The 26,691-nt window shown below is 44.1% G+C and overlaps 1 pseudogene; it reads right to left on the bottom strand.

Moving 5' to 3' along the window:
* Positions 1-4,306: 4,306 nt before the first annotated feature.
* LOC125512546 lies at positions 4,307-7,838 on the bottom strand (annotated as a pseudogene).
* Between the last annotated feature and the right edge of the window lie 18,853 nt (positions 7,839-26,691).

Here is a 26,691-nt window from a genome sequence, read left to right as displayed (position 1 = left end):
TGTATGGCGCCATCAGGGTCGTATTCATTGCTTTTGAAACTCGCCTTTGGACTTTACTCAAAACATTAATATCGGGTACGGTCACCTGGGATGTAAAAAGCTCTTTGAAATAACTCGTAATTATACTGTTTATATCATCCAACTCCTCCTTCCAAACCCCTGTATCGTCAAGCAATCTTCGGATACAATTCCTTTTCTTACGGGCTATAGCTGCTTTGTGGAAATAAGATGTATTTCTGTCACCATGTAGTAGCCAGTTGGCTCGTCCACGTTGCAGCCACACTAGCTCCTCCTGATCCAATAGGTTTTCTATTAGGATTTGTGCCTCCTTGATTTTCTGTCTTACTTCTTCTGTCAGTGTACATCTTCTCAACTTCTCTAGCTCTTTCTTCAACTTATTAATTCTCTTCTTTGGACCTTTGAGTGTATCACGGTCCCAAATGAACATGTCATCCTTAACTGACTTTGTTCTGGACGCAAGCGAAGGACCTATCCCTACCAGCTTCGCTCTTTCCCAGGCGCTTTTAACAATTTCATCAACTGTAGATTCACTCAACCATCTTGCTTCAAACCTTCTTTCACCTCTTTGCTTCTGTCCCATAACCGCGGAATAATATTCTGTATCTAGCAGTATTGGTCTGTGGTCTGAATGCACATGGTGTTCATGGATAACCGCTGCATAAGGAAAAATATCAGCCCACTTTTCATTGCATAAAGCTCTATCCAGCCTTTCTCTGATCACACCTCTACTCCAAGTAAAAGGGTCCCCTATAGACATGATTTCTTGTAAACCACAATCATCCACACAGTCTCGAAAATTCTGCATATATTGTTGCGGTCTGATGTTTCCACCCTCCTTCTCGCTAGCAACTAGTATCTCATTAAAATCTCCAAAGATCATCCATGGTCCTGTTGAGTTGTGATGAAGGGTTCTCATATTCGTCCATGACAAGTGTTTCATGTCCCAGTTTGGCTCTCCATAAAAACCAGTCAGCCGCCATGACACGTTGATTCCATCCATGACAAAACCATCAATGAAATTAGGCGACGCATAATTTAACACCACTTCATTTGAAAGGTTGTAAAAAAGTGCAAGACCTCCTGATCGTCCATCACTATCAACAATATGAAAACGATCAAAACCTAGCTTCACCCTTATCTCAGTTGCCTTAGCTGTATTCAGATGGGATTCAGACAAGAAAATCACATCCGCTTTCACACGCCCTTGAAGATCCAAGAGCTCTCGAATTGCCGTGGGCGAAAGCATACCACGGCAGTTCCAACTGATTAGCTTCATTGTGTCCGGTCGCTGGAGACGACGGCGTACGATGAACGAAAAACTCTCGGACAGCTGTAGCCGCCGGAGGACAGCAAACCCTAGTTTAAACACTAGGGGACAACAGGTCTAGCAGAAAAAAAATCCTCGTCAAAACATCAAGCTAGCATCCAACTCTCAACATCCAAGACAGTCACCTCGTGCTGAGATTGCATGCGTACATAGCCTTCAAAACACGTAGGACTTGCACTTGCATGCACCAGATCAGATCCATGCAGCGGGAGACAAACAGCGAGTAATCTCCCGATGAAAACTAATCACGACCTACCACAACACGGAGGGTCGGAAGTAGTAGCGGCGGCGGCCGGCGGCGGCTGCTGACCTAGATCGCCCTGCGTCGGCGGCGGCTTCGTTCTGTCTGTTCTAGTGGTAACCAACCTTACTCAACACGTAGGTTCAAATCCTCATGAAGGTGAACTGAGGTTTCTATTTATTCTTTAGGACCAAACTTTTCTAGTACTCATGCATTTATCCTTGAGGACTAGGCTTGAAGAGTACCCGACATTAAAAATCTTAGTACTCATGCTTAAAGGCTGTGTGCGTCACTAGTTGGTGTAGAGGCCGGTAAGAGAAATTCTGCCCCTAATTTTAAGGGGAGTGAGACTAGGTCAAGTGGTTGGGGAAGTGAATGTAAATTTAGGTTCCTACTTATTCTTGAGGACTAGGCTTTTTTGGTACTCATGTATTTGTCCTTGAGGATGGCACTCATGCTTAAAAGGACGTGCGCATTCTTCGTTGGTGTAGAGGCCGGCGAAAAATTACCCCCCCCCCCTAATAATATATATAGAATATCTACTCTTACGGTTTGTGTAACACCATCTATTAGTGTAAAATGTGTAATCTTATACTAATGTAAAATGTGTAGTATTTTTCATACGGAAAAGTGTAAATATGTAATTTGTTGTAACTAGCTCTACACCAGCAGCTTTCCTAGCACTCAAATATAGACTTGGTTATGTCTTAGTCGATGCTATATTTGTAAGATGTTAAATTAAGATCCATGTAAATTTTTCTTTTTAGTTTTCTTTCTTGCATATTATGTCATTTGACCGAGACTTGGTTAAGTTTCAGTCAACTAAGACCTAGCCACACCCTTTTTCTAAACCCAATAATATTTAGGATGTCATCCAACAGATACCCAATCTTCCCCTATATACATACCACGTGAGCCCGCCAGTGCCAATGACTGCTGGACCATCGGCAATACTCGCCCGACCGCCACCAGGCCACCACGTTGCCTCTTCACGTCACCGCCGCTACCCGCTAGACCACCAAACTGTTGCCATCGCGCTTATTACCGCACCGCCCGTGTCGGGCCCCCAGCCCACCGTGTCATCGGTGTCTTCGTGCATGAGAGAGAGAGAGAGAGAGAGAGAGAGAGTTGACAGGTGAGAGACATATGTTAGATTAATTATAGAGAAAGTTGTATTGGAGATTTGCTAGGAGCGCACCTGTGAAATCTAATAAATTTATTGGAAGAGTCCCAATGCACATTCATAGGGATGGTTTTTTTGAAAAGCTATTGGAGATGCTCTAATCCATCATTTGATTCCGTTGGCATGATTTCTAATGGGTTGGTTCCAGTTGTAAGTGCACTAATTACAATTTCTAATATGATCAAAATGATTCAGAAATTTCTAGATAAATACTTGCTACATATACAATTTAATGGTTTTTTTATTGATTTTTGAAACATAAACGATTGAGCCAATAAACCGCCAATATCTCAAAATAAGTTAATTTTTTTCCTCAAATAAGCATTGGTTATATATACAATTTATTGATTTTTTTTGTATTTTATTAAATGTTAACTTCTAAACCAAAATTTGTAATGAGCAACTAAAACTACGGATACTTGCAAGCGGGATCCACTCGTTAGGAATCATGTCCGCATAATCAAACTATGGATTAGAACTAGCTGCAACATATATTATACCAATATATGTGGCATTTTGTGCAACAAAGCTAAAGGAAAGGTGTTTTTATGTAAAATCAACCTTAACAGTTTGGTTTGATTTGTTTCTGAAGCTCCTTGTGGTTTTCAACGTCTTATAACAATGGTTTAAATAATATTCGAAACGAAAAGAAAAACAGTAAACGGAGGATTCCAGACCCAGGTCTTTGATTTCTGACGGCAAAAAGCCCAAACCTGGGTTGAATGGTAAGAATTTCCTCTTGTCCTGTTGGCAAACCTTGTGAATTACGTAATTCCTGAAAGCCATCGTGCATCACTAGCTCTGAAGTCAGCTTCATCAGGTGTTCGATTACTTCAACTGAAAGTCCCCTGTGAACCAAGAAGATCACTAATTAATTAATTGCATCTCTGAACAACCGTAGGGAGCAGAGAAGCAGTCAGCTGTCTCTCTCGACACAGACAGGACTGCACACGACAAAAAACAAATGATGGGCAAAGTCATAGGTCAGGGTCAGCGTTTTGACCTGAATCTTGGCCTCCGATTTGGCCTGCACTGCAGCGGCTCAAATCAGATGAGATTAATTGGGCCATGAAAATTGTCAGCCGTGGACAAATCTTGCCGCGCTGGCTGAAGAATCCGAGCTCCCCATCTTTGCTTCTGAACATTGATAAAAAGAAGAAGCAAAGAGACCGAACCAAACCAAATCCAACAATTAAATCGTGCATGAGTCATACTTTCTCCAATACCGTCTGTCAATCAATCAAGAAGGAAAGAAGAAGAGAAACCACAGAAGCACAGATGTTTTTTCTACAGAACACACAAACTATTCCATCGATCAACAATCAAACATATGTTTGTTTGGAGTCGAGAAAGAGACCAAGAAGTTTCAGCTTACAACTACTTAACAATGAAAGACTGGCATAAACAAGACGTCAACAAAACACTACAGTTTCGACCAAGAACACGGTAACGAACACACGATCTCCATATATACCAGATTTCAGCACCGATCACTATGCGAAATCCTGCGCAAACCCTCCCGTTCCTGCTGGAATCACAGAATTGAGCACCGATCACTGGGCCCAACCATGTCGGGGGCCATCTCGCCCTCAGAGGACGCGCTCCCGCTCCCACCCGGCGAAGCCGTCGCAGCGGCAGACTCCGCCCGGTCATGGTTGCCGTTGTTGCCGTCCCCGCCTCCCACCGCAGACACCACCGTGCTGTCCGGCGAACCCTCGGCGTTCACCGGCGCCGCCTCTCCTGGGGAGCCGCTCGCCGGGGGCACCGCCCGACTGCGCTCGTAGTGCTCCGCGGCCACGCTGGCGAGGAACTCGTCGAGCGAGAACTGAGGGGCCTTGGCCCCCGCGTCGGGATGGCAATCGGCGTTGGAGCCGCCGAAGTACGTCTGCTGCTGCTGCATCATGAACGCCATCGTCCATTGCTGCTGCTGGCGCATCATGACCGCCATCTGCTGCTGCATCCAGAGGTATTCCTCCAGGTTTTGTTCAAGCACCCGCTTCTCGAGCATCTCATCCGTCTCTGGCTGCTTCTGCATCTGAGGGACGACCGGCGGCGGGTTCGCTGCTTGGCCGGCCGGGCACGAAGGCCGCGTCACCATTGTCTGGTTCTGACCGTACGGCGGCGGCCGCACCTGCCAGTCGAACGCCACCTGCTGCTGCTGCGGCACCGGCATCTGCCCGTTGTACGCCGCCGGCTGCCGTGTCATCATCGGCACCTGACCGTTGTACGCCCCCTGCTGCTGCGTCACCGGCATCTGACCGTTGTACGCCGTTTGCGATGTCATCATCGGCACCTGACCGTTGTACGCCACCTGCTGCCGCGGTGCCTGCACCTGGCCGTTGTTGTATGGCACCGGCGTCGGTGCGCCAGCTTGATACCCCATGGGCTGCCCTGATCCATCGTGGTATTCCATCATCCCGAATGGAGCTTGCATGCCGTCGGTTTGCAGGCGGTTTGAGCGGCGACCCCGCTTCTTCTTCGCGGCGGCGGGGGTGCGCAGCTGCTGGCCCTCCGACACGGGCCTCTTGCCCGCCTGTTTCTCCGAGAGCTTTGGAGGAAGCTCCGCCGTCTCCCCTTCGTCGTCGCTCTCCACCAGCTCGGCGTTGCTGGGGCCTGCCTCATCGTCATTGTTCCGTTTTTTTCTGCCGACCGGCGCCGGGTAAATCTTGTACATCACGTATCTGTCCAACTGCATGCATCCAATCCAATCAAAGTCAAAGTAATCACTTCTCTAAATCAGATGATTTTTAGGTCGGTCCAATCCGTACATATGCCTCAATCAAATGAGAGTAAGCACTTGTCTAAATCCATCAAGGCTTGAAGAAAAGTGTTCTAAGGAAGGGTCAAATGTTTCTTAATATGGCCTGCCTATTTCAAGTGAACTGAGATTGAGTCTTGATTCAGAAAAGTGCTGCACTTTGGTAAATCTATCGAGGACCTAAAAGAAAATTCTAGCAAAACTATTTTCAATTTGCCCACCACAAATTCCCGCAAAAATATACCAAGACTTATAATATGTCTATTGGAGACTTAAAAGAAAACTTTCAATTCTAGCAAAACATATTGAGATTTAATATGTGAAATTCCCGTAAAAACAATTTTGTACAAAATATTTGGATTTGCGAAGTAAAATAGCATCATTAGATCTAAACCACATTTTTTATAATTTACTACTCAAACTAGTGGTATCCGATTGTCTATTGGAAACCTAAATCAAGAAGCTATGTCTACAATTTTTTTGCGGGCAGTCTACATTTTTATTTATTGAGTTGTTTTGCAAATTCATTCAAATTCAAATAAAAAATTGCAAAAAATCATATAAAAAATTCATGGATTTGTCTGAAAATAATTTCTAAATTTTCAAAAGAATTCAGAAATTCGACTATATTGAGGGTCACATAATTTTTTTCCCTTTTGAAGTTCTAAACCTTGGTCGTGTCTACAATTTCATGAAAACCCTCGGTGAATATCCACACCACAGACTAAACCCCGTCCTCACCGTGAGGTATGATTTAATCCTAAGCAAGACATACATGCTACTAGATTTATGTTGGCCACTAGTAGAATTTATTTTGTCTCCTGCGATTTGTGCATGAGATGTTTAATTGTTGACGAACTTAGCATCAATAGATTTGCAATGAAGATGTTTCATCATGATATAAAATTTCATAATGTATTAAGATAAATCTACAACAAACCAGTGGTCAATAATTGTCTATTGGAGACCATGTTTAAATCAAGAAGTTTTGGTACATATTTTTTTATCTAGTTGTTTAAATGCAAAACTATTCAAATAAAAATAAAATATCATTAATTTCTCCAAAAATAATTCCAAGTTTTCAAAAGAATCCATAATTTTTGACTATTTTGAGGGTAACAGAAATTTTTGCCCTTTCGAAATTTGGTTGTGTCTAGTGTCTACAAAGTCATAAAAACCCTCTGTGAACATACACACCACGGACTAATCCTGGTCTTCACCGCCAAATATGATTTAATCCTAAGCAAGGCATGCATGCTAGATTTTTCTTCTTCGATATGATTTAATCCTCTTAGCGACGTGTTTAATAGTTGACGAACCCTAGCAACATGTTCGACATTCTTGAGAAAGAAATCATATCTATTGCCCGCGAACGGAATCGATTGTTGATAATCTAGAAATCAGCTTGAGACGAATTACTTTTAGCAAACAAGAAAGAAAGAAAAAAAAACAAGTCGAAACGGTAATGTGGTTTGAATCTCGGAGGAGAAAACTCACCGTGGGTCCGCCAGGGCCGCCCTTCTCGGGGAGCTTGATCTCGTACTCCGGGACGGTGAGCTCCTGCATGAGCCAGCCGGACTTCTTCTCCTTCTCCCCGCGGCCCCGGAAGTAGAAGTAGGCGAGGCCGCTCTTGCAGTACTTGGTGGTGCCGTCGCCGGCCACTCTCTCCTCCTTGCGGACGTCGCCGCCGCCCCTCTCGTCCGTCTTGCCCGTCGACGCCTTCCACCGCCCGAGGCGGTCCTTGGTGTCCCGCCGCGGCCTCGCCCCGTTCTTGTACTTGCGCTCCCTCGGCGACAGGAAGTAGAAGCTTCTGCCGGCCTGGCCCCGGTCCATGTACTTGCCTGCAAATCCACGGACGCAAGAAAGCAAGAAACGATCGCCAAGAACCATCAAGAAGGTGCAAGATGATCCATCGATCGTCAGGCGGCGGAAACCGACGGGAGAAGTAGAACGAACGTACTTGTGAGCCCGTCCGGGTGGCACTGGTAGACGGTGTCCTCGATGATGGCGTTGTTGGGGACGTACGCCCTGCCCTGGAGCTTGGGGAGCAGGTAGTACCTGATCATCTCGTCCTCGGTCGGCATGAACCGGAACCCCGGCGGGGGACGGAACATACCGTTGCCTCCTCCATGGCCACCGTCCCAGCCGCCGTGCATCTCCTCCTCCTCGTCTGCCCCGGCGACGATCTCCTCCGCCGCCGTGTCTCCAGCTCCGACGACGATCGTCTTCTCCTCCTCCCCGTCCCCTTCTTCCGCTGCCATGTCGGCGAGTCGAGGTGCTGGAGGTTGGAAAGGAGAGGACATCGTCTCGGTCCCGTGGCGTGCTACAATCGATCTGTTCTTGCCTTTCTTGGCCGCAGGCTGCGTTATGTAGGAGTACTACTGGGGATTGACCTATCCTGTTTCTTGAAGCCGCATCCAATACAGACTCGAGTTCATTACGAACACGGATTCAGAAACAGAATACAATACCTTTCTCAATAAATAAACAGTACTTTTTTCTTAGGGGTAAAAAAAGTACTTTTTTGAAAAAAAAAACAGTACTCCAACGTGGGAATTAGTCTTTTTTTTAGAAACACGTGGGAATTAGTCAGTCCAGTATCGATGGGTACCTACTGGGCCGGCCACAACGTGGTAACCCTCGCCAGAAAGGTAGCTACAGGGCCGGCCCATTTCCGTCTTTTTTTCGGCTGTTTTCGATCAATTCGCTCGGTCTCGCTTCTTTCGTTTTTTTATTTTCTTTTTTGTTTTGATTTTTTGTCTCTTTACCTGTTTTCTTCATTTTCCTTATTTTCTTCATTTTTTCACCTGTTGTTTGTTTCTAGTTTTTCTTTTCTTTCTTTGTTTCTTTCTCGGGGTTTAATGGTTTGCTTTTACTTCTTTTTCACTTTCTTCATTTTCAATGGTTTTCTTCGGGGGGGGGGGGGGGGGGGGGGGTGGGTTGGATGGGGGGGGGGGGGGGGGGGGTTCATTCGGTTTTTCACAATTTTCAACTTGTGCACTGATATTCTTCAGTTTTCATGTTCTTCTTTATTTTTCGTTTTTCCTTTTATTGGGTTTCTTCATATATCTTGTTTCCTTATTGATTTTCATTGGTTTCTTTTTTGTTCAACACACTTCAAATTTCTACTGTACACGTTCAACATTTTTCGTATACATCGGAAACATATTTTATATACACATTTAACATTTTGAAATACATAATTAACATTTTTTATAAATTATATTTTTTGATGCCTACTTTTCCCCATACACATTGTACTTTTTGGTATATATCTAATACAGGTTTAATATTTTTCAGATACAATATGAACTCTTTTTTTAATACATGGTCAACATTTCAAAATACACAATAATTTTTTTTAATGGCAACAATTAAAAAATCACACTCAATATAAATTTTTCGTATACATGTTTAACATTTTTTAAATACATAATTGTGATTTTTAAATATATGTTTTAGATGTCTACTTTTGTTTAATGTCATTGTAAATTTTTAGTATACACCAGGAGCATTTCTTAAATACATGATCAAACATTTTTATGTACACATTGTATTTTTTCTATATATTTTTGTATACATGACAAACCATTTTTCTACACACATTTCACATTTTTCAAATGCTTGGTTAACATTTGCTAGATACACGATAAAGTTTTCTTGTACACATTGTACATTTAGTGCATACATTTTCATATACATGAGAAATATCTTTTCTATACACATTTAACATTTTTCAAATGCTTGGTTAACTTTTTTTGAATGTTTTATATTTTTTGTAATATATATATTTGGTTTGCGACCTATGGGCCGGCCCATTTAAGGAGGCACGTGATGCGAGCACACTCTAGGTCTTTATAAGCGAGAAATAGCGTTGCTCCTTCAATGTACCTTGTTTGGGGTTGAGAGCAACTCTAACTCGTGATAAAAGAATCTCCTACAGAACTACTCCAATTTTTTGTTAACTTAAGCCCACTTGTCGGTTTCCTGATTGGGCCAAAGCCCGTGCCTCTCCTACAAATGTCTTATCCCAAACCCTCCCACAAACCGTAGTTCCGCGTAAGAACTTTCCTCCTTCCAACTACCCCGTGCGGCCGCCGACGAGTTTGTCGTCCTATGATTTCGCCGCCTTCCATGGCCTGGACCGAGCTTCGCCGGTGGGACCCACTAGCGGCAACAAGATGAGGAGGGGTAGGGAAGGTGGTGGCGATGGCTCAGATGGTCAAAGTGTTGGGGAACGTAGTATTTCAAAAAAATTCCTATGATCACGCAAGATCTATCTAGGAGAAGCATAGCAACGAGCGGGGAGAGTGTGTCCACGTACCCTCGTAGACTGAAAGCGGAAGCGTTAAGTAACGCGGTTGATGTAGTCGAACGTCTTCGCGATCCAACCAATCAAGTACCGAACGCACGGCACCTCCGCGATCTGCACATGTTCAGCTCGGTGACGTCCCTAGAACTCTAGATCCAGCTGAGGCCGAGCGAGAGTTCCGTCAGCACGACGGCGTGATGATGGTGAATATGAAGTTACTGGCGCAGGGCTTCGCCTAAGCACTACGACGATATGACCGAGGTGTTAACTGTGGAGGGGGACGCCGCACACGGCTAGGAACAATTGATGTGTGGTATAGGGGTGCCCTCCCCACGTATATAAAGGAGGGAGAGGGAGGGAGGCAGCCTAGGGCGCGCCCAAGTAGGAGGAATCCTATTTGGGCACCTAGTCCAATTCGGCCCGCCCTTACCATATTTGGACAAAGGGGAAAGGAAGGAGGGTGAGGGGAAGGAAGTAGGAGTCCTACTTCATACTTTCCTTTTCCTCCTCTCCTTTCCATTTCTCCTCATGTGCACTATAGGGGGCGCACCATCCCCTTGTGGGCTGATGTGTTTCCTTAATTGGCCCATAAAGCCCACATCTTTGCCGGGGGTTGCCCGGAACCCCTTCCGATGACCCGGTATCACCCGGAACGCTTCCGGTGTCCGAATATAGCCTTCCAATATATGAATCTTTATCTCTCGACCATTTCGAGACTCCTTGTCATGTCCGTGATCTCATCTGGGACTCCGAACAAACTTCGGTCATCAAATCACATAATTCATAATACAAATCGTCATCGAACGTTAAGCGTGCGGACCCTACGGGTTCGAGAACTATGTAGACGTGACTGAGACACATCTCCGGTCATATTGGCTCCTACATATTCTACGAAGATCTTTATCGGTCAAACCGCATAACAACATACGTTGTTCCCTTTGTCATCGGTATGTTACTTGCCCGAGATTCGATCATCGGTATCCTCATACCTAGTTCAATCTCGTTACCGACAAGTCTCTTTACTCGTTCCATAATGCATCATCCCGCAACTAACTCATTAGTCACATTGCTTGCAAGGCTTATAGTGATGTGCATTACCGAGAGGGCCTAGAGATACCTCTCCGATACACGGAGTGAAAAATCCTAATCTTGATCTATGCCTACCCAACAAACACCTTCGGAGACACATGTAGAGCACCTTTATAATCACCCAGTTACGTTGTGACGTTTGATAGCACACAAGGTGTTCCTCCAGTATTCGGGAGTTGCATAATCTCATAGTCAGAGGAACATGTATAAGTCATGAAGAAAGCAATAGCAATAAAACTTAACGATCATAATGCTAAGCTAACAGATGGGTATTGTCCATCACATCATTTTCCTAATTATGTGACCCCGTTCATCAAATGACAACACATGTCTATGGTTAGGAAGCATAACCATCTTTGATAAACGAGCTAGTCAAGTAGAGGCATACTAGGGACACTTATGTTTTGTCTATGTATTCACACATGTGCTAAGTTTTCGGTTAATACAATTCTAGCATGAATAATAAACATTTATCATGAAATAAGGAAATAAATAATAACTTTATTATTGTCTCTAGGGCATATTTCCTTCAGTCTCCCACTTGCACTAGAGTCAATAATCTAGTTCACATCGCCATGTGATTTAACACCAATAGTTCACATCACCATGTGATTAATACCCATAGTTCACATTGCCATGTGACCAACACTCAAAGGGTTTACTAGAGTCAATAATCTAGTTCACATCGCTATGTGATTAACACCCAAGAGCACTAAGGTGTGATCATGTTTTGCTTGTGAGATAAATTTTAGTCTACGGGTCTGTAACATTCAGATTCGTATGTATTTTGAAAATTCCTATGTCTACAATACTCTGCACGGAGCTACTCTAGCTAATTTGCTCCCACTTTCAATATGTATCTAGATCGAGACTCAGAGTCATCCAGATCGGTGTCAAAGCTTGCATCGACGTAATTCTTTACGGCGAACTCTTTATTACCTCTATAACCGAGAAATATTTCCTTAGTTTTCTAAGAATAATTTTGACCGCTGTCCAGTGATCTACTCCGAGATCACTATTTTACTCCCTTGCGAAACTCAGGGTAGGGTATACAATAGGTCTGGTACATAGCATGGAATACTTTATAGAACCTATGGCTAAGGCATAGGGAATGACTTCTCATTCTCTTTCTATTTTCTGCCATGGTCGGGTTTTGAGTCTTTACTCAACTTCACACCTTGTAACATAGGCAAGAACCCTTTATTTGACTGATCCATTTTGAACTTCTTCAAAATTTTATCAAGGTATGTGCTTTGTGAATGTCCAATTAAGCGTCTTGATCTATCTCTATAGATCTTGATGCCCAATATATAAGCAGCTTCACCGAGGTCTTTCATTGAAAAACTCCTTTCAAACACTCCTTTATGCTTTCCAGAAAATTCTACATCATTTCCGATCAACAATATGTCTTTCACATATACTTATCAGAAAACTGTAGTGCTCCCACTCACTCTCTTGTAAATACAGGCTTCACCGCAAGTCTGTATAAATCTATATGCTTTGATCAACTCATCAAAGCGTATATTCCAACTCCGAGATGCTTGCACCAGCCCATAGATGGATCGCTGGAGCTTGCACACTTTGTTAGCACCTTTAGGGTTAACAAAACCTTCTTGTTTTATCATATACAACTCTTCTTTAAGAAATCCATTAAGGAATGCAATTTTGACATCCATTTGCCAGATTTCATCAAATGTGGCAATTGCTAACATGATTCGGACAGACTTAAGCATCGCTACGAGTGAGAAAATCTCATCGTAGTCAACACCTTGAACTTGTCGAAAACTTTTTGTGATAATTCAAGCTTTGTAGATAGTAACACTACTATCAGCGTCTGTCTTTCTCTTGAAGATTCATTTATTCTTACTGTCTCGCCGATCATCGGGCAAGTCAATCAGAGTCCATAGTTTGTTCTCATACATGGATCCCATCTCAGATTTTATGGCCTCAAGCCATTTCGCGGGATCTGGGCTCATCATCGCTTCCTCATAGTTCGTAGGTTCATCATGGTCTATTAACATGACTTCCAGAACAGGATTACCGTACCACTCTGGTGCGGATTGTACCTAGGTTGACCTACGAGGTTCGGTAGTAACTTGATCTGAAGTTTCATGATCATCATCATTAACTTCCTCACTAATTCATGTAGGCATCACTAGAACTGATTTTAGTGATGAGCTACTTTCCAATTCGAGAGAAGGTACAATTACCTCATCAAGTTCTACTTTCCTCCCACTCACTTCTTTCGAGAGAAATTCCTTCTCTAGAAAGGATCCATTCTCAGCAACGAATATCTTGCCTTCGGATCTATGATAGAAGGTGTACCCAACAGTCTCCTTTGGGTATCCTATGAAGACACATTTTTCTGACTTGGGGTTCGAGCTTATCAGGTTGAAGCTTTTTCACATAAGCATTGTAGCCCCAAACTTTAAGAAACAACAGCTTAGATTTCTTGCTAAATTATAGTTCATACGGTGTCGCCTCAACGGATTTAGATGGTTCCATATTTAACGTGAATGCAGCTGTCTCTAATGCATAACTCCAAAACGATAATGGTAAATCAGTAAGAGACATCATAGATCGCACCATATCCAATAAAGTACGGTTACGACGTTCAGACACACCATTATGACATGGTGTTCCAGGTGGCGTGAGTTGTGAAACTATTCCACATTGTTTCAAATGAAGACCGAACTCATAACTCAAATATTCACCTCCACGATCAGATCATAGAAACTTTATTTTCTTGTTAAGATGATTTTCCACTTCACTCTAAAATTCTTTGAACTTTTCAAATATTTCAGACTTATGCTTCATTAAGTAGATATAACCATATCTGCTTAAATCATCTGTGAAGGTAAGAAAATAACGATACCCGCCACGAGCTTCAATACTCATTGGACCACATACATCGGTACGTATTGTTTCCAATAAGTCAGTAGCTCGTTCCATTCTTCCGAAGAACGGAGTTTTAGTCATCTTGCCCATGAGGCACGGTTCGCAAGCACCAAGTGACTCATAATCAAGTGATTCCAAAATCCCATCAGCATGGAGTTTCTTCATGCGCTTTATACCGATATGACCTAAACGGCAGTGCCACAAATAAGTTGCACTATCATTATTAACTTTGCATCTTTTGGCTTCAATATTATGAATATGTGTATGACCATCGAAGGTTTTATTCATGTAAACAGAACAACAATTATTATCTGACTTTAAATGAATAACCGTATTGCAATAAACATGATCAAATCATATTCATGCTCAACGCAAACACCAAATAACATTTACTTAGCTTTCAACACTAATCCCAAAAGTATAAGGAGTGTGCGATGATGATCATCTCAATCTTGGAACCACTTCCAACACACATCGTCACTTCACCCTTAACTAGTCTCAGTTCATTCCGCAACTCCCGTTTTGAGTTACTAATCTTAGCAACTGAACCGGTATCAAATACCCAGGGGTTGCTATGAACACTAGTAAAGTATACATCAATAATCTGTATATCAAATATACCTTTGTTCACTTCGCCATCCTTCTTATCCGCCAAATATTTGGGGTAATTCCGCTTCTAATGGCCATTCCCTTTGCAGTAGAAGCACTCAGTTTCAGGCTTAGTTCCAGCTTTGAGCTTCGTCATGGGAGTGGCAACTTGCTTGCCATTCTTCTTGAAGTTCCCTTTCTATCCCTTTGCCCTTTTACTTGAAACTAGTTGTCTTGTCAACCATCAACACTTGATGCTTTTTCTTGATTTTTACCTTCGCCGATTTCAGCATCGCGAAGAGCTCGGGAATCGTTTTCGTCATCCCTTGCATATTATAGTTCGTCACGAAGTTCTATTAGCTTGGTGATAGTGACTAGAGAACACTATCAATCACTATATTATCTGGAGGATTAACTTTCACTTGATTCAAGCGATTGTAGTACCCAGACAATCTGAGCACATGATGCTCGCTGGTTGAGCTATTCTCCTCCATCTTGTAGGCAAAGTACTATCAGAGGTCTCATACCTCTCGACACGGGCATGAGTCTGAAATACTAATTTCAACTCTTGGAACATCTTATATGCTCCATGACGTTCAAAACTTTTTGAAATCCCGGTTTTAAGCCGTAAAGCATGGTGCACTAAACTATCAAGTAGTCATCATATCGAGCTTGCCAAACGTTCATAACGTTTGCATATACTCCTGCAATAGGTCTGTCACCTAGCGGTGCATCATGGACATAATTCTTCTGTGCAGCAATGAGGATAATCCTCAGATCACGTATCTAGTCCGCATCATTGCTACTATCATCTTTCAACTTAGTTTTCTCTAGGAACATATCAAAAATAAAGCAGGGGAGCTATAAGCAAGCTATTGATCTACAACATAGATATGAAAATACTATCAGGACTAAGTTCATGATAAATTAAAGTTCAATTAATCATATTACTTAAGAACTCCCACTTAGATTGACATCCCTCTAGTCATCTAAATGACCGCATGATCCAAATCAACTAAACCATGTCCGATCATCACATGAGATGGAGTAGTTTTCAATGGTGAACATCACTATGTTGATCATATCTACTATATGATTCACGCTCGACCTTTCGGTCTCATTGTTCGAGGCCATATATGCATATGCTAGGCTCGTCAACTTTAACCCGAGTATTCTGCGTGTGCAAAACTGGCTTGCACCCTTTGTATGTGACTGTAGAGCTTATCACACTCGATCATCACATGGTGTCTCGGCACGACGAACTGTAGCAACTGTGCATACTCAGGGAGAACACTTATACCTTGAAATTTAGTGAGAGATCATCTTATAATGCTACCGCCGTACTAAGCAAAATAAGATGCATAAAGGATAAATATCACATGCAATCAATATAAGTGATATGATATGGCCATCAACATCTTGTGCCTTTGATCTCTATCTCCAATGCACCGTCATGATCACCATCATCATTGGCTTGACACCTTGATCTCCATCGAAGTATCGTCGTCGTCTCGCCAACTATTGCTTGTACGAATATCGCTACCGCTTAGTGATAAAGTAAAGCAATTACATGGCGATCGCATTTCATACAATAAAGCGACAACCATATGGCTCCTGCCAGTTGTCGATAACTGTTACAAAACATGATCATCTCATACAACAATTTATATATTATCACGTCTTGACCATATCACATCACAATATTCCCTGCAAAAACAAGTTACACGTCCTCTACTTTGTTGTTGCAAGTTTTACATGGCTGCTACGGGCTTAGCAAGAACCGTTCTTACCTACGCATCAAAACCACAACGATTTTTCATTAAGTGTGTTGTTTTAATCTTCAAGAAGGACCGGGCGTAGCCACACTCGATTCAACTAAAGCTGGAGAAACAGACACCCACTAGCCACCTGTGTGCGAAACACGTCGGTAGAACCAATCTCATGAACGCGGTCATGTAATATCGGTCTGGGCCGCTTCATCCAACAATACCGCCGAATCAAAATATGACATGCTGGTAATCAGTATGACTATTATCGCCCACAACTCTTTGTGTTCTACTCGTGCATATAACATCTACGCATAGACCTGGCTCGGATGCCACTATTGGGGAACATAGTATTTTTAAAAAAAATGATCACGCAAGATCTATCTAGGAGAAGTATAGCAACGAGCGGGGAGAGTGTGTTCACGTACCCTCGTAGACCGAAAGTGGAAGCGTTAAGTAACGCGGTTGATGTAGTCGAACGTCTTCGCGATCCAACCGATCAAGTACCAAACGCACGACACCTCTGCGATCTGCACACGTTCAGCTCGGTGACATCCCTCGAACTCTATATCCAGCTGAGGCCGAGGGAGAGTTCCGTCAGCACGACAACGTGGTGATGGTGATGATGAAGTTAATGGCGCAGGGCTTCGCCTAAGCACTACGACGATATGACCGAGGTGTTAACTATGGAGGGGGCGCCGCACATGGCTAGGAACAATTGATGTGTGTTCTAGGGGTGCCCTCCCCATGTATATAAAGGAGGGAGAGGGAGGGAGGCAGCCTAGGGAGCTCCCAAGTAGGAGGAATCCGACTTGGGCACCTAGTCCAATTCGCCTCCCCCCTTACCATATTTGGACAAGGGGGAAAGGAAGGAGGGGGAGGGGAAGGAAGTAGGAGTCCTACTTCATACTTTCCTTTTCCTCCTCTCCTTTACCTTTCTCCCCACGTGGCTGGCCCTATAGGGGGCACACCAGCCCCTTGTGGGCCGGTGTGTTCCCTTACTTGGCCCATAAAGCCCATATCTTTGCCGGGGTTGCCCGGAACCCCTTCTGGTGACCCGGTATCACCCGGAACACCTCTGGTGTCCGAATATAGCCTTACAATATATGAATCTTTACCTCTCGACCATTTCGAGACTCCTCGTCATGTCCATGATCTCATCCGGGACTCCAAACAAACTTCGGTCATCAAATCACATAACTCATAAAACAAATCGTCATCGAACGTTAAGCGTGCGGACCCTACGGGTTCGAGAACTATGTAGACATGACTGAGACACATCTCCGGTCAATAACCAATACAGGAACCTGGATGCTCATATTGGCTCCTACATATTCTACAAAGATCTTTATCGGTCAAACCGCATAACAACATACGTTGTTCCCTTTGTCATCGGTATGTTACTCGCCCGAGATTCGATCGTCGGTATCCTCATACCTAGTTCAATCTCATTACTGGCAAGTCTCTTTACTCGTTCCGTAATGCATGATCCCGTAACTAACTCATTAGTCACATTGCTTGCAAGGCTTATAGTGATGTGCATTATCGAGAGGGCCCAGAGATACCTCTCCGATACACAGAGTGACAAATCCTAATCTCGATCTATGCCAACCCAACAAACACCTTCGGAGACACTTGTAGAGCATCTTTATAATCACCCAATTACGTTGTGATGCTTGATAGCACACAAGGTGTTCCTCTGGTATTCGGAAGTTGCATAATCTCATAGTCAGAGGAACATGTATAAGTCATGAAGAAAGCAATAGCAATAAAACTTAATGATCATAATGCTAAGCTAACAGATGGGTCTTGCCCATCACATCATTCTCCTAATGATGTGACCCCGTTCATCAAATGAGAACACATGTCTATGGTTAGGAAACATAACCATCTTTGATAAACGAGCTAGTCAAGTAGAGGCATACTAGGGACACTTATGTTTTGTCTATCTATTCACACATGTACTAAGTTTCTGGTTAATACAATTCTAGCATGAATAATAAACATCTATCATGAAATAAGGAAATAAATAATAACTTTATTATTGCCTCTAGGGCATATTTCCACTAGTGGAAAAAGGGTCAAACGTGAAGCACATTAGTGCCGGTTTGAATTTGAGCCGGCACTAATGTGTACATTAGTGCCAGTTCCAACGGCTAGCCGGGCCGCTCTCATTAGTACCGGTTCATGGCGAACCTTTAGCACCGATTCGTGCCACAAACCGGTACTAATGAGAGTGGTGGCAGGATGTTGTCAGTCTGGGGCCCCTCCAGCACCTTTAGTACCGGTTCGTGTCACGAACCGGTACTAAAGGTCGTCCTACATAAACCCTCCGTCCACCCGCCGAGCTTGCTCTGTTCTTCCCCCTTTCCCCTCCCTCTCTGTTCTTCCCCTCTTCCTCTCGAGCTCATCACACATTTTGCCCAAAATTTGTCAAGATTTGAAGGTCCCCATCGATTCAAATGATCACAAAGGTTAGCAACTTTGTCCTTTCATCTCTCATTGCTAGATTAGCTCTTGCTATGCTTTATATAGTGTTTAATTTGTGAGTTTAGTAATTTGGGAGGAATTATATATGCTAGTATTTGATTTATATGCAATTTGAGGTCAAAAATAACACTTAGTTTGCATATGTAGGTGTGGTTTACTTAGTGCCTTCAAAATCTCCGTCGTAACCACCGTCGATCGCCCGCACCGCCCCGTCGCCGGCACTACCTTGTGGTGATCCTCTTGTTCATGAAATTTTATATAAAAATTGATGTTTGTGTGATTTGGATATATAGTTACTCGTATAATTATCTTACCCGTATGTTGTTTGTTATACATAGTGCCATGGTTTTGATATCCGTCTCCGTCGGCCCTCGTCCTTGTTATGATTCGGATGTGGTATATATATATTCTCTTTTAAAACTAGTTGCATTTCGTGTTTATGACAAATTATGCCCATCAAGTTGACATAGATATTTTTTCTAGGAGGTATGTGAACCGGAAATTCCAACCGACCCTATTGTCGAGAGGTTAAATTTAGTTGAAAGAGAAAACGAGTACTTGAAAGAAAAATTGAAAAGAATTGAGGGGGAGAAGATGGAATTGGAGTTGCATGTTGCCGATGTCGTCGATGATCACAAGATCAAGATGGGGAAAATGCGCTTGAAGATTAGAAAGATTAGAAAATATGCCATCGGTAGTGAGGCTTGGTATCATTATGCTGTTGGATCAATTTTTACCTTAGTTGCGATCTTGATCGCATTTGTTGTTGCATTTAAATGCTTTAGCTAGAGAGTTATTTGTTTGTTGCATTTAAGTGTTGTATGAACTTTATGTATGAACTTGTATTAAGTTGGTGTTTTTGGTGCTGCGTATTGAAGATGAGTCGACAATGGATGTACGATGACCGATGCTCTCCCGAGTTCACTAATGGTGTGCAAACTTTTCTACTTGCGGCTGAGGCAAACAAGCGGGGGGATGGTTTTATGCCTTGTCCATGTGCTGTCTGTAAGAATGGTCAAAGTTACTCTAAGTCAAGAATCATTCACGTCCACCTGTTTAAGTCTGGTTTTGTGCCCCACTATAATGTTTGGACCAAGCACGGAGAAAGAGGGGTTATGATGGAAGACAATGAAGAAGAAGAGGACGACAACAGCTATCCTGGCCATGGGTTCCCTGAATACGATGATACAACAATGGGGGAAGAAGCTGAGCCGGTAATGCGGGAAGAAGCTGAGCTGGCAATGCGGGAAGAAGCTGAAGAAGAGGCATCAGATGAGCCTGTTGATGATCTAGGTCGGGCCATTGCCGATGCAAAGAGAAACTGCGCAAGTGATTTGGAGAAGAAGAAGTTGCAGCGCATGTTAGAGGATCACAAAAAATTGTTGTACCCGAATTGCGTAGGTGACAAGAAAAAGCTGGGCACCACATTGGAATTGCTGCAATGGAAGGCAGAGAATGGTGTATCTGACAAGGGATTTGGAAAGTTGCTGGTAATGATAAAGGATATGCTTCCAAAGGACAACGAATTGCCCGAGAGTACATACGAAGCAAAGAAGGCTGTCTGCCCTCTAGGGTTAGAGGTGCAGAAGATACATGCATGCCCTAATGATTGCATCCTCTACCGCGGTGAGTACGAGGATTTGAACGCTTGCCCGGTATGCGATGCATTGCGCTATAAGATCAGCCGCAATGACCCTGGTGATGTCGAGGGCGAGTGCCCCAGGAAGAAGATTCCTGCCAAGGTGATGTGGTATGCTCCTATAATACCACAGTTGAAATGTTTGTTCCAAAACAAAGAGCATGCCAAGGCGATGCGATGGCACAGAGAAGACCGTAAGAAAGCCGGAAAATTGAGAGTACCCGCTGACGGGTCGCAGTGGAGAAAAATCGAAAGAAAGTATGGGAAGGAGTTTGCAGATGACGCAAGGAGCATATGGTTTGGTCTAAGCGCAGATGGCATTAATCCTTTTGGGGAGTGGAGCAGCAACCATAGCACCTGGCCTGTGACTCTATGTTTGTATAACCTTCCTCCTTGGTTGTGCATGAAGCGGAAGTTCATTATGATGCCAGTGCTCATCCAAGGCCCTAAGCAACCCGGCAACGACATTGATGTGTACCTAAGGCCATTAGTTGAAGAACTCTTACAACTATGGAATGGAACAGGTGTACGTGCGTGGGATGAGAACATGGGGGAAGAATTTGACCTAAAGGCGTTGCTGTTCGTGACCATCAATGATTGGCCTGCTCTCAGTAACCTTTCAGGACAGACAAACAAGGGATACCGCGCATGCACGCACTGTTTGGACGATACCGACAGTATATATTTGGCTAATTGTAAGAAGAATGTGTACCTGGGACATCGTCGATTTTTTCCGAGCAGGCATCCCGTAAGAAAGAAAGGCAAGCATTTCAAAGGTGAGGTGGATCACCGGACGAAGCCTCGCCACCGTACTGGTGCTGATGTACATGATATGGTCAAGGATTTGAAGGTGGTCTTTAGAAAGGGTCCTGGTGGACAACCTGTTCCGAATGACGCTGACGGACGCGCACCCATGTGGAAGAAGAAATCTATATTTTGGGACCTGCCCTATTGGAAAGACCTAGAGGTCCGCTCCGCAATCGACGTGATGCACGTGACGAAGAATCTTTGTTTGACCCTGCTTGGCTTCTTGGGCGTGTATGGGAAGACAAAAGATACACCTGAGGCACGGGAGGACCAACAACGTATGCACGGAAAAGACGACATACATCAGGGTCATGCAAGCTACGCTCTTACCAAAGAAGAGAAGGAAATCTTCTTTGAATGCTTGCTCAGTATTAATGTATCATCTGGCTTCTCGTCGAATATAAAGGGAATAATAAACATGGCAGAGAAAAAGTTCCAAAACCTAAAGTCTCATGACTGCCACGTGATTATGACGCAACTGCTTCCGGTTGCATTGAGGGGGCTTCTACCGGAAAATGTTCGATTAGCCATTGTGAAGCTATGTGCATTTCTCAATGCAATCTCTCAGAAGGTAATCGATCCAGAAATCATACCAAGGTTAGAGAATGATTTGGTGCAATGTCTTGTCAGTTTCGAGTTGGTGTTCCCACCATCCTTCTTCAACATCATGACGCACGTCCTAGTTCACCTATGCGAAGAGATTAACGTTTTGGGTCCTGTATTTCTACACAATATGTTCCCCTTTGAGAGGTTCATGGGAGTCTTAAAGAAATATGTTCATAACCGTGCTAGGCCAGAAGGAAGCATCTCCAAGGGCCATGAAAATGAGGAGGTCATTGAGTTTTGTATTGACTTTATTCCTGACCTTAAGCCGATTGGTGTTCCTGAATCGCGGCATAAGGGCAGACTGGATGGAAAATGCACGCTAGGAGGGGAACAAATAATATGTATGGATGGACATTCTCTCACTGAAGCACACTACACAGTTCTACAGAATTCCACCTTGGTGGCTCCGTATATGGATGAACACAAGAATTTGCTACGCTCCAAACACCCGGAGCGGTCTGATGACTGGATTACACGTGAACAAACCAGGAGTTTCGCCAGCTGGTTGCAAACACGTACCATGCATGATGCCTCTATTGAAGATGACCTGTACTTGCTGTCCCAGTTACCATCTTCGAATATAATGACTTTCAAAGGGTATGAGATAAATGGTAATACATTTTACACGATCGCCCATGATAAGAAGAGTACCAACCAAAACAGTGGTGTCCGCTTTGATGTAGAAACCAAGACGGGAAAGGAAACATATTATGGTTATATACAGGACATATGGGAACTTGACTATCGACGTGGTTTGAAGGTCCCTTTGTTTCGGTGCAAATGGGTCAATATGACATGAGGTAGAGTAACGGAAGACCCGCAGTACGGAATGACAACAGTGGATCTCAACAATCTTGCGTATGCAGACGGACCATTCGTCCTAGCCAATGATGTGGCACAGGTTTTCTATGTGAAGGACATGTCTACCAAGCCGAGAAAAAGAAAAGATAAGGAAGCGAATGCATTGTACGATGAGCCAAAGCGGCACATAGTTCTTTCTGGGAAGATAAACATCGTGGGAGTGGATGACAAGACAGACATGTCAGAAGATTATGAAAAGTTTGATGAAATTGCTCCATTCACAGTGAATATTGACCCGAGCATCCCGTTAAATGATGAAGATTTTCCATGGTTACAGCGCAAAGGGACACACGCGAAGAAAAGTTTCACACCCAAAGATCTGGGATGTGATCGGCTTCACTATCATCACTTTCTTCTGTGTTCCACACCCAGGAGGGAATCTCTATAATAGTTAGGGTAGTTATGTGTTTTGGCATTTGAAACGCGCAGAAATTTTATGTGCAAACAAATTCTTTCATGCCTTTATTGATTTTTAAAGTTAAGTCATTCACAAACTAGTGATTCACACTAATTTCAAATAATTCAAAATTTAAACTATTCAAATTTGAAAACTACGGGCACTAACCGAAAGTTTGTAATTTTTGTACCTAAAGCAAAAATATTCACAAAGAAACTCTAAATACACAAAAAACAACTCAAAAAATAAATAAAGCAAAAAAATAAAAAAAGCCCGCCTACTGGGCCAGAGCGGCCTGCATACGACTAGAAACCCAACCTGTTGTTGGGCCAGGATGCAGACCCGCAAAGGCCCAGTAGGCCCACAGGACAGCACAGAACATGTAGGCCCAGTAGGCCTGCTTTGGAGAGGAGCTCGAGAGAGCTACCGCACAGGGGGTTATAAACCAGTGCGGACGCCCCTCGGCTAGCAAGGTGGGACTAAACTTGCCGCACCGTACCTGCGCCAGCACACCCCCTTTAGTACCGGTTCGTGGCACCAACCGGTACTAAAGGGGGGGCCTTTAGTACCGGTTGAAGCCACCACCCGGTACTAAAGGGGGTGCGCTTCCCGCCGCTTGGCCTGGCCAAAACAGGACTTTAGTACCGGTTGGTGGCTCCAACCGGTACTAAAGGTCCATCATATATAACTAAACACTTCAAAAATTTCAGTTTCTCATCTGCCCCGTCGCCCGCCGCGCCCCCGTCTCCATATCCCTCTCGTCACCGCCCCCGTCGTCGCCGCCCCGTCGTCCCCGTCCCCGTCGTCGCCGCTCGTCGTCCCCGTCCCCGTCGTGACCGCCGCCCCGTCCCGGCCCGTCCCACGTCGTCCCCGTCCCTGTCATCACCGCCCCGTCCCCGTCGTCGCCGCCCCGTCCCTGTCCCCGTCGTCGCCATCCCCGTCGTCGCCGCCCCGTCGCCGTCCCCGTCGTCGCCATCCCCGTCGTCGCCGCCCGTCGCCGTCCCCGTCGCCACCCCCCGTCGCCTCTCGCCTTGCCGGTGAGCACACACACACATACATTTTTTTAGTTTTTTAGTTATAGAAATAGTTATAAAAAAGTTAGAAATTTTTCTTTTTTTAGTTATAGAAATAGTTACGTATATAGCATTGTTAGAAATGTTAGAATTGTTAGAAATTTTTCTGTTTTTTTAGAAATAGTTATAAAAAAGTTAGAAATTTTTCTTTTTTTAGTTATAGAAATATTATACAAATGTTAGTTATATATATAGAAATGTTATAAATTTTTTTCTTCTGTTTTTTAGTTATAGAAATATTAGAAATGTTAGTTATATAGCATTGTTAGAAATGTTATAGAAATGTTAGAAATTTTAGTTATCAAAATCCAATCATTAAAAAAATGTTACTTTTTGCGGGCATATAGCTAGTATTTGTTCTCGACGATGTCCGGCCCGCATCCTCGCCGTCGACCCGTCCGCGACGACGTCCGGCTGACCCATGTCCGGGACTGGGCTCCGCCGGGCTGGCACTGGGAGGTGCTGCCTGGAGGGGCGCGCCGCTTGATGAGGAACCCGGCCCCGGGTCCCATCGTCGACCCTGATCTCGTTTGATGGCGTTCGCGTGGGCCAGTTTCGGTGCGGAGGGAGCCGGCCCCGCCGGAGGTGGTACGTAGCCGTATCAGGGAGGAGGACGAGCACGTCCATCGCTACATGGTTGCGTTAGAGGGCGGCAGGTTCTCCAATACCTGGCAGTTTCTTCAGGGATCTCACTTCAGCTATGATCCTGTGAGGGTTCCTTTTCTTTGGGTGTCCACCGCCCACGCCGCAGAAACCGCGAGTGTCCTAGATTCTTCTGTAGTATTCGATCTTTATTAGCTACCTAGCCAGTGATGTATTCGATATATAATATTCGAGACGGTGTATTCGAGATTATATATTATTCGAGACGATGTATTCGATATTATATCTATTATTCGAGACGATGTATTCGAGATTATATATTATTCGAGACGATGTATTCGAGATTATATCTATTATTTGAGACGATGTATTCGAGATTATATCTATTATTCGAGACGATGTAATTTGAATACTAAATTGTTTTATATTTATTTTGGATTAGTTAAATAAAAGCTATGGCGGACAATACCGGCAGAGAGGGAGAACAGGCCCTGTTCGATATGATACGCCATCCTCGCGGGCCAGATGATGATCAGAATGAAGAAGATTATGACGGCTCCGAATTTCTAAACAACACCGGGGAGGGTGATATGATATTCGATCGCGACGACCGAATTGATGAAGTCATGAACTATGATTATGATGATGACGAAGAAAATGTTGATCTTGAAACAACAAAGACCGGCGAGGTATATATATTTATATAAGCAGGCATCTGGTGATCATCACATGTTTTAAATGACTTGAAGGTATATTAACGAATCGATCTTTCTTCTTTGAGCCATCCGGATCGAGCAAATCTTCAGGCAACAGGACAAAACGAGGCCCGAACAAAAAGTTGAAGGAGGGCGTAAAGTACAATATCGAGGCAATCAGACCTAATGGCGAACCATTAGCGCCTAAGAAGATTGCGGACAAGTTCGTTCGTCAGTGCGGAGTTCTTGTGAAGGACCAACTCCCGATCTCCCTTCAAGAATGGAGAGAGCCAGCAAAGCCACGTCCAGATCTTACTTTTGTCGACGATAGACAAAAGGTCTGCTTTGGGATACTCTCATGGAACATTTCACCCTACCAGATCATTTCACAGAAGCAGATGTGCAGAAAGTCAAGGACGCTGCTCTTAGGAAGATGGCGGTTGCATTCAAGAACCACATGAATCGTGAATGGGACAAGTACGTCAAGGGAGGAAGGAAGACTCCAGTATTCGAGGGAACACTAGAGAAGCAAAGTGCTCATTGGGACGATTTTGTGAAATTCAAGGATTCGGAATTAGCTAAGGAACGGTCAAGAATAAACAAGAAGAATGCCGAAAAAAAGGATAAGTTCCATAAGCTGGGGCCAGGTGGCTACGCGGTGGCAATGCCTAAGTGGGATAAGTCTAAGAAAGAGATGGAGGATGCAGGTGTCACTCCGGTTACTAGGATCTGGCCCCCCAGGTGTAGGACTTGGTTCTATGCGCATGGGGGGAGTTGGACCCGAAGACAGGAAAAGTTTCGACGAAGGCATGTCTGAACGGAGCCGACGATGCGATACTTGTTGCAATAGAAGAGGCTCGATCGGGGGTGTTCCAGCCCAACAGAGAGAACGACGAGCTTACGCGTGCCCTGGGAAATCCTGAACACCCGGGAAGAACACGAGTCAAGGGCGCTATTCCGTGGTATGAGGGGTTTTCGGACTGGAACGCCGACTACAGAACCCGTGCGAGAAGGAAGATTGCGGAGGAGAAGAAGAGGAAGATGGATGAGGAGCAGAGGAAGCTGGACTATGAACGCCTTCAAGACCTAGAATCAGCGCACGCGGACTTAGCAGTCAAATTCCAGCGGCAGCAGGAGCAGATCAACTCACTTAGCCAGCAAAGGGGGTCTCAGCAGCTGCAGCAGCTAGCGGATGATCCAGCATTGGATAGCACCGCCCCATCCATGCCGAGAAGCAGCGTGGGTTCCGCCCCGGGCGATGCAATGCTGGATAGATACCCCGTGGATGACATCATGGAGAACACTAACTGCGAGCTACACTTCAAAATGAAGAACAT

Source organism: Triticum urartu, chromosome 6 (assembly GCF_003073215.2).
Source record: "Triticum urartu cultivar G1812 chromosome 6, Tu2.1, whole genome shotgun sequence".
In the NCBI taxonomy this organism is placed as follows: Eukaryota; Viridiplantae; Streptophyta; class Magnoliopsida; order Poales; family Poaceae; genus Triticum; species Triticum urartu.
This window is presented reverse-complemented; position numbering and strand designations above follow the sequence as displayed.